The sequence below is a fragment of the Phyllostomus discolor genome, chromosome 1 (assembly GCF_004126475.2).
Source record: "Phyllostomus discolor isolate MPI-MPIP mPhyDis1 chromosome 1, mPhyDis1.pri.v3, whole genome shotgun sequence".
Lineage (NCBI taxonomy): Eukaryota > Metazoa > Chordata > Mammalia > Chiroptera > Phyllostomidae > Phyllostomus > Phyllostomus discolor.
The window spans coordinates 197,152,101-197,161,643 of record NC_040903.2 but is presented as its reverse complement, the minus strand read 5'-3'; positions in this window follow the sequence as shown (position 1 = coordinate 197,161,643).

The window sequence follows — 9,543 nt, the reverse complement described above, 5'->3', positions numbered from 1 at the left end:
TGTTCTTGACCTCAAACACCCTTCCCTAGGACCCAGAGGCTGTGGGGCAGGGCCCAGGCAAAGCTCCCTCTGAGGAGGCCACTGACACCTGCCCCTTTGCTAACACTGACCTTCAACGGGCACCAGTGGCCCGGAGCAGGAACAACAAGGATTTTCTCCTAGCTGCAGAACGTCCTTCTCTTGGGCTCTTGACACTCACCCTGCGGTGACACAGCCTGCTCCAGACAGTGACTAACCCGGGTTTGAGGTGTCTTTCCATGATGGGGCAACAAGGCCGTGGAAAAAACCCACCCCCTCTGCAGGGGGTTTTTCTTCCCCCATCGGCAGTTGGCTCATCCTGAAGGCCTAGAATTCTTGCCTTCCTCTTCCCCATTTTCTAAAGCCCCCAGCCGTCCTGTCCCACTGGGGAAAGGGGGGACAGCCCCCCAGCACCCAGCATCCACCTCTTCATCACTCTGGTCTCCTCCCCTGAGCTCCTGCACTCCTGCCTCCCAGGAGCCACAGCTGCAAGGCCTGTCACTATGATACATTCCCGTCTTCCAGGACTGTCCAGTGGGCTGGGGGATAGACAAGTAAGCCCAGAGCCTCAAGGCAGTATGGCACGTGCCCTAACAGAGATAAGCCCAGCACCCCCTGGAGGCTGGAGAACCCAACCCAGCCTGGGTGGGTTGGAGAAGGCTGCCCAGAGCGGGTGGCAGGTGATTCTAGAACCAGACACTGAGTCTAGTTAGCCCGGCTGAGAAGCAGGGACAGGACTCTTGAGACAGCTGCAATGGCACGTGCACAGACGTGAGAAGGAAGACACACTCAGGTCTTACGAGTGGGCTGGTGTGCTCAGCTCCATTCTTGTTTACATTTCTACACCCTGATGTACTCAGGCTTGACCACGGGACTCGCCTGGCCAAGGAAGTCGGAGCCAAAGTGACACGCATGTCATTTCCAGACAGAAATGTATGGTTCAAGAGCCCTTGTCCTCTTTCCCTGCCTCTCCAATAGCAGAAACATGTCCAGATGGAGCTTCCATCAACCTGTGTCCGGGACTAACCAGAATGAATAGAGCCCCCTACTGGTTGGGATGGCCATTTGCTACGCTAGCATCACCTAGCCTGCCTGTTCCAGGGTCACTGGCCTGGCTGAAACAGAGTGCGCATGTAGCGGGTGCCAGGAGACAAACCTCCATTTGGATGCTCTCAGCTGGGTCCCCTAGTATTCTTCCCCCAGAACGCAGATAGCAGCGGAGTTTGTACTTAGGGTTGGAATCTCAGCTCTGCCTTTTACTAGTTCTGAGATTCGGGCAGTTTAGTTCAACCCTTTGAGCTGAAGTTTAGCCATCTAGAAACTGAGAATAATGAAAATAATATCACCTTCCTCGCAGGGCTGTCGTGTTTCCCGAATCTTCCCTGTCCCCAGCTATGCTCCTTCCACCACCTGTTCCCAGTCACCAGGGTCCTTATTTAAAATGCAAATTCCTCCTATTTGCAACAACATGGGTGGGTCTTGAGAAATATCATGCTAAGCAAAATAAGTCAGATGGAAGAAGTCAAGAACCATATGAATTCACTCATGTGTGGGACATAAAACTGAAAGCAACAAGAACTGAACAAACAAGACAAACAAAAACTCATAGACAGAGACAACGGCGGGTGGTGACCAGAGGGAAGGGGGGACGGGAGGGAGGGGGAAGAGAGTGAAGGGGGTCAAGTGTATGGAGACAGAAGGAGACTTGGCTTTGGGTAGCGAACACACAATGCAACATGCACATGATGTGTGCTGAGTTGTACACTTGAAACCTATATAATATTATTAACCAATGCCAGCCCCAACAAACAGAGTTTTAAGAAATAAAAATAGGCCCTGGCTGGCGTAGCTCAGTGGTTTGAGCTCAGGCTGCGAACCAGGCATCGCAGGTTCGATTCCCAGTCAGGATACATGCCTGGGTTGCAAGCCATGACCCCCAGCAACCACACATTGATGTTTCTCTCCCAATCTCTCTCTCTCTCTCTCTCTCTCTCTCTATCTATCTATCTATCTCCCTCCCTTCCCTCTCTAAAAATAAATAAAATCTTTTTAAAAAAGAAATAAAAATAAAATGCAAATTTCTCACCCCAACCCCAGACCTACAGAGTCCAAATCTCTGCAAGCGGGGCCCAGAGAGCTGCACTTGCAGCAGGCACTCCAGGTAGTGTTTTTGCATGCTGGGATTTACGAACCACAGCCCTTCAGTTTTCAATAGATGGTCAAAACCTCGGCCCAGAGGAAGAATCATGGCATGGAGGCTGCCTTGGTCTGAGGCCAAGAATCTTCAGCCTGCTGCTGACCAGGTGGCCACAGGGCCTTGGAGGCAAGCCAGAGGCTTGAAAGCTCTGTGTTACTTGGGGATCGGGTAACCTCACTCAGAGCTGGCTCGGCTGGTACAGCTCTGCGCGAATCTGCCCTCTGCGGCCAGCCGGGATCTGCGGCTGAGCTTTTTGAAGTGCTCTGCGCTGAGGAAGAGCCTGCCTGGCTCCACTTTCGCCCACCCCCAGCCTGGCTGATTGAGGCTTTCCTCTCGGGGATGTGATAGCAGTCCCTTTTCCTTAAGGACAGGGCTGATTCTTAGAACACGGACTCTGTAAGATGGAGGCTAGGGAGGTGGCTGCAAACGAAGTCCTGGGAAGTAGCCTTCTGAGTGGCTGGAGCTGCCCCAAGGCCCTCCGTGCAGGAGAAAGATGCTTTAGCTGCCTGTCCGACTGCCCAGACGGGGCCCAAAGCTCTCCTGAGCAACACCACCCTCCCCACGCATGCGTCTACGGTGAGACTCTCCCTAAGCGCAGCGATCCTTTTTAACTCCTGCTGCTCACTCACGAGAGCAGCAATGGCCGGCTCACCGGGGCTGATCTCTGATTTAGAGGTGCTGATTGTCTTAGCCAACACGTGTTCACGTTCTCCACGGGCTCTCCCTCCACAGAATAAAGAGAATAAGCCCATCATTTCTCACTCGGTGATCTTCAGGTGAGAAGAGGATAAAAGACCACAGCAGTGGAAGCCAGTCTGAGTTCAAATCCCACTTCACCTTCCACTGTCTGGGTGTCTAGGTCAAGTTGACTGACCTTTCTGTGCCTCTGTTTCCTCACGCATGAAAGGAGGACAGTATCATCCGCTACCACGCAGGGCTGCTGTGGAGAGGGACGACTCTGAACAGGCAGAGCCTGGGGCTGTGGCTCGTAGTGAACACCAAGTGTTGGCTGTTGGACTGTCTGGTCTTCGGAGTTAAAGAAACCAGTCACCACGCAAGGTCCCCTCACGTATGCAACCCACTCACATACACACATGACACACAAACTAAATACACACATGTCTACAACACATGCAACATCAACACACACAGAACACCACTCACAAGACACACACACATGCGCACACGACACAGCCAAGCGTCGTTTCGCAGTGCACGCTTGGCAGTGTCGGCCGACTTCAGAACCAAATCCCCGCTCACACACACTCACGACGCTCAGTACTCTTCCCCACTGCGTGTCATTGTGACATCAGGTGGTGTCACAACAAAGCCATTTACCAACCACTCGTGCCAACTGCTCTCGGAGCAGAATGTTCACTACCGATTTTGTTTCATAAGCTTCTCAGCAATAGGGTCTTCTCCGTCACTGTGTGGTGTTCCAGTGCAGAGCTTTGGAGTCAGATGGGCATGGGTTCAAGTCCTGACACTACTACTTACCAGCTATGTGACTGGGGGCAAGCTGTTCAACTTCTCTCAAGGTAGCAGCATTCTCATTGTATGAATGAGGGAACAAAGAACCAGAAAGGGCAAACTGGTACACGTGAGTCTCCTGTTGTTACCTGTGAGAAAGATTCACCTTGCATGGTTCTTATAAGGAATGAAAGGACAAGGAGCGGACCTCATTTAGATTAGAGCTTGGTATATGCTAATAATGTACACAGGTTGTAGAAGCGGTGGTGGTGGTGATAAGAGAGTATTTCTTTAAACGGAAAAAAAAAGTTGCTCTCTAACTGCTGTGACTCAGTGACTTGGGTGTCACCCTGCAAACAAGAAGGGTCACCTGTTTGATTCCAGGCAGGGCACGCACCTGGGTTTCGGACCAGGTCGCCCGTTGGGGCCATGCGAGAGGCAACTGGTGGATGTTTCTCTCCCTGTGTTTCTCTCTCCTTTCCCCTCTGTCTAAAAATAAATAAAATCTTTCTTGTTTCAAAAAAAAAGTTGCTTTGAATAAATTATCGACAGTTAATGGGACTCTCTGAGGGGGACTTGCATCACACTCACACATTTGGGCTCCAGATACCATAAACTCAGACCCAAATTGTGTTGTAACCGCTCTGTTTCCCTTCGCGAAATTTGAGAGGTGATGTTTTGACATTGTTTCATTTCATTTCATTTCCTCCTGATGGGTGGGCTTGTTTCTCAATGCAGGCAGAGCGAAAGGGGGAAGTATTTTAAATCGTCGTGATAGTCCAAGTTAGGAACCTCCTGGCCCCTGAGAATGAGCCCACAACTCCTCACATTCTCCTGTGTTTGGACTTGTTCCCAATTCTTCTAATTGCCTCATAGAATCCTTTCCCCAGTTTCTTCCAAAACTCCCCCTTTCTCCTTCCAACTTGCCCCTTGATATTTGAGGGGTACCTTAACAATGAATTTTGAAATAATATCATAACCATATTTCATGTTCTTTTTTTCAGATTTTATTTATTTATTCTTAGAGAGAGAGGAAAGGAGGGAGAAAGAGGGAGAGAAACATGGATGTGTGAGAGAGAAACATCGATCAGTTGCCACTTGTACACCCCCAACCAGGAACCAAACCCACAACCCAACCGGGAACCAAACGTGCAACCCAGGCTTGTGCCCCGACTGGGAATCAAACCAGTGACCTTCCACTTTATGGGATGACACCCAACCTACTGAGCCACATCCGTCAGAGCACATTTCAGGTTCTTATGGAGCATTTCTGTTCACTAAGTGCTTTCACTTGTACTCTTCAGTACTGACTGAAGGAAGACACAAGTCCCCTGCAGGGATGACACTGCGGAGGCTCTGAGTGGTGAGCCAGCAAGCCCTGGGTGTCAGCCTTCAAGCAAACGCCACTGTCTCCTGGAACAAGAAGACAGCCTGTAACTGAGACAGTTTTTAAAAAAAGAATTGTGGTCAAATATAGGTAATAGAATTTGCCCTCTCAACCATGTTAAGCCTACAGTTCGGGGCATTGAGCGCATTCACAACGTGGTGCAACCGTCACCACCCCCGGCCCCCAGAAGTCCTGCCGTCATCCCAGACTGGAGCTCAGCGCTCATGCCGCACTAACTTCCACCCCCTCTCCAGCCCTCGGCACCCACCACCCACTTCTGGTCTCTATGAATGTGACCACTCCGGGGTCCTCATGAAGAGGAATCATGTCGCATTGGTCCTTCCATGTGACAGATACGGTTACAGGTTTCTGGAGGAAGTCCCCTGCACTGCTTTTCTTTGGGCTAATGTTGCCCACGAGCCAGACAGGGTGTCTATTCTTACCCTAAAGCAACCCGCCCCTGAGACATGGACACCTCGCAGGCCCTGCCCTGCAAAGCAGGTATTTTCTAGTGTTTTGTTTTATACCGAATGCTGCTCACTCCTCTTCCACTCCAGGTGATTACTTGAATTGCGGTCATCGGCAATAAATAAAGAAATAAGTAAAAGCTCCTAGAGAAGGACGTGGGTATTTCCCAAAGGCCCCTCTCTCCAGTACTGGCCTCTCTATGTGAATGTGTGTGTGTTGTTGTTTTGTGTTTTTTTTTGTTTTAAAGAACGCTGTGGCCCACTTCAATTCATGTTTTGCCCGGAAAGCTAACACAGCTGCAAACTCTTTCTGCCGGGAGAGCCATCCAGGCTTCCCAGAGGCCTCTTTGCTGGTTCAGTGGCCACTCTCCTCCCTCTCACGCCGGCCAGCTCCTCTGAGCCCACTGCTGCCCAGGCCGCCTGCCCAGCTCTTGAGAGAAGGCTCTGCTGTCTGTGGGAGTGGCCATGCCTTCTCTGTGGGTTTCTATTACTTGGAGGAGCTCAGGCCCGGGACACCCCAGCCCCCTCCCTGGGCTTCCCCGCTCAGAGAATAGGCTCTGCTGCCTGCTGGTAAACTAGACTGGCTGTCACCATGACAACAAGCTGGCCCAGCGCCTGGATGACGCCAGGCCTGACTCCCTCCCTGCCTCACCCAAGTCTGTTTGGGTTCCAGCTGCTTTTGTTGGGCTTCGATTTGCTTGTCTGTTTGAGGCAGTTTGTTGCTGATTGGCTGCAGGGCTGGGCTGGAGTCCCTGGGACACCAGGAAGTCCGCTCCCAACCCCGGGGAAGGAATTTCCTGGCACTCTGGGGGACTTCCCCATCACCGTGACAAGGAGAGCCCTTCGGGAAGGCGAGGCAGAGCCCCCAGGAGGCCAGGACACCAGATAGGCAGCCAACGCTCTGACCCCAGAGCCAGCTTCAATCGAGGGCACTGTTCCTAACCCACGGTGGATTGCTGATGCCACACGCATGGCGAAAGGCCAGCCCGTTGCTTGATCAAACAGAAGAAACAATATGTGCCGACAGAACAGTCCAGCTGTGCGGACATGTCAAAGATAAATAAATCCGGGAAGAAGAAGAAACGACTTGGAGTTTGAGGATGTTTAAGAGAATGTGGCAACAGACATCGAATGAATTCTCACTCAGCCTTTGAGGAGGTCTCGCTTGTTGCTCAGATAACGGCTGCAGCAGGAGCCTGGAGCGGTGTGACTAATCTGGAAACACGCCCTCTAGCCTTTTGTCAGTTACCGGGCTTTCGTCTCCCAAGTAACTTATTTAATAACTTGCTTGGCAGCCGGGCCTCCTGAGTTCACCCCAGACCCTCTGATTTGTGATGGAAAAGGCCCTTCTCTTCGTTGTCCTTCGAAGCTGTGTGGGGACACCCTCAGCTCCTCGTTGGTAACACGGGGCGAACAGGGCCAGCTGGCCAGCCCAGCTCAGGCCCGGCACTTCCTGGGCTGCCGTCATCGTTGCTGCCCCCACCTGCGCCTTTTTTCTGGGGACCCTGACACCCTTTATTAGAATTACACCATTGATTCATGAAGTCTCGGGGGGCCAGGCGCTGTACTAGCCGCTAGGGAGAAAAGGATGGACCAGACAGACACAGTCTGGCCCTTTGGTAGTTCTGGAATAGTGAGGGAGACAGAGTTTTTCAAATAATCACGCAAAAGGCAACATGATATCTGTGTCACGTGAGAGAAGCCATCACAGGTCCTCCTGGCCAGCCCAACCCCAGCTGAACACCAAGGAGGACATCGGCCTTGGCCACACTGAGCAGAATTTCCCAGCCAATTCCCGTCTTAATTCCTGACCCACAAAACCGTGAGCTGTGATATGTGGGTTGCTGTCTTACACACACCCCCAAAATAAATTACATCGGCATTAAGTATCTTAAGTATTAACAGAGTGTGGAATAGAGGAAATAAACTATATGTTAGTCTCTTTCTCTAGTTAAGAAACCACAGTTGAGGTAGGCTTAGATCCTGTGTAAGAATCTAGAACACCGGGATGCAGAACTATGGGATACAAACTCTCAACCCACAGTCTTGCAGAAAGATCCCCATGGTTCTTTTTATAAACCTCGTTTCACTGAAGAGCGCCCTCTTTTGGCGAGGGGCGCTTTCTCTAGCCATGCTGCTGCTTTTAAAGGGATTTATAGAATACAACGTCCACCCCTTCACCAAATGTGTGCCCAGCACCCAGGCCCCGGGACACAGGGGGTCAGCAGACACAGCCTCCCCACCCGTATGGGGCTGACAGTCACTCGAGCCTCCTGCCACCTCAGAGTGCAGGGCACGCTTTGTACCTCCCATTGATGGGAAAGGAACTGAAACAGGGATAAAACTTTGCTGTCAGTCATCATTTAGGACTGGATTTTTGGACTCCAGGAAACAAGGAACCTCTCGCTGAACAGTCAATTGGACGCAAATTTCTCACCCTCCATAGCCACACCCAGCTTTGTGGCCCTCTCTTTCCTAACCTTGAGTTCCCTCCAGCTCGGGGTGTCTCTTCACGGTCCCCTCAACCACGGAACCCCACCCCCACACTGTCGCCGCAAATGCCTTTCCCGCCGCTTCTCTTCTGCAATCACTGCCTTTCCGAAGCCCGCCTCCAGCCTCCCTCTTCCCTAGGAGCCTCCAGCCCCTCCTGACATCCTGCCTCCCCCCACCCGGAGTAGCCCTGATACCTTCAGATGCACTTGTGGACAGAGATCTGGGTCAACACCTCGTTGTGTACCTGCCACATCCGGGGCAAGGCCTTTGCAGGAGATCACTCCTGGGGCCCTTTGGGTTCAAGTCTCAGATACGCCACCTACAGGTCCTGTGGTGTAAGTGATGTCACCTCAACTCCATAAGTTTCTCATGGAGACGACTTGATGGTCATTCCTACCTAACAAGGCCGTTCTGAAACTTAAAGGGCGTGTCGGAAGCACTCGGCACATTATAAGTCTAAGCTGTTGAACGTGTTCCACTTGGCCACCTGCTTAAGAAGCTGCCTGGCCCTGGAGGCGTCGCGCACAGCCTCCGTCTGACCCGCTTGGGGAGCTGCCTCCCTGTCGCCAGGCGGGAGACGGGGCTGAGACCGGGGGCATGGGGCCTGGAGCCCGCGGTAGTTTCAGGAACCCGTGGAAATTTTTTCATTTCTTTTAAAGCTCAAAGGAGAAAATTAACTTTTATGTCACAAATGACTTTATGTATTTTAATATGTTCATCTTCGTACCAAGGCAGTAATAAAATATAATTTTTATAGAGGAAGGGCCCACAAAGGCCAAAGTGCCTACAGCCCATGGAAGTTATGATAATGAAGAAAACCTCCTAATATTCAGAGAGAAGAAGGGGAGAGAGAGAGAGGCAAACAGTGGCAAAGGAAAAAGAAAATTGGTTCCGGGAGTTCCTTCTGCCTCAGCATGGCAGTGCATTCTTCAGGGTACAGTTTCCAACACTGCTGTAATCTGTGTGCCCATCTGCTTTTAGTCGATCTTGTTCCACAGGAATTGTGTGTTTTAATTTAAAAGTCACGCATGCCATCCCGCCTGTATCAGCTTGGTCAAAGATCGTCATGCCCCCCTGTGGCCGACAGAGGGCGCAGCGACTCAAGCTTAAGCATGGAATCACAGTGGCCTGTAGACAAGAAAGAGGCTGTAGTTTGACCCTCTTGCTGCTCAGCATGGTCCTGGGACCCACAACAAGGGAATCGCCAGGTGCTTGTTAGAGATGCAGAGTTTTGGCCCCTCCTCTAGGCCTCCAGAATCAGGATTTGCATGTTAAGAATATCCCCCAAGTAATTTATGTACATATTAAGTTTGAGAAGCACTGATTTAAAGTCTTGGAAGGGGAAGCCTGCTTCCTCAAGAGAAAGGGGGTTGGGAGAGGAGCTGGCGAAGCCGTCCCCCGCAGCCCCCAGGTCTCCTGTCCCTTCAGCTAAGCAGCCAGCATCAGTCAAGAGGGCACTGAAGCCACAGGAGAGGTGTAAAAGCAGGTCAAAGGTCACAAATGAACTGGCT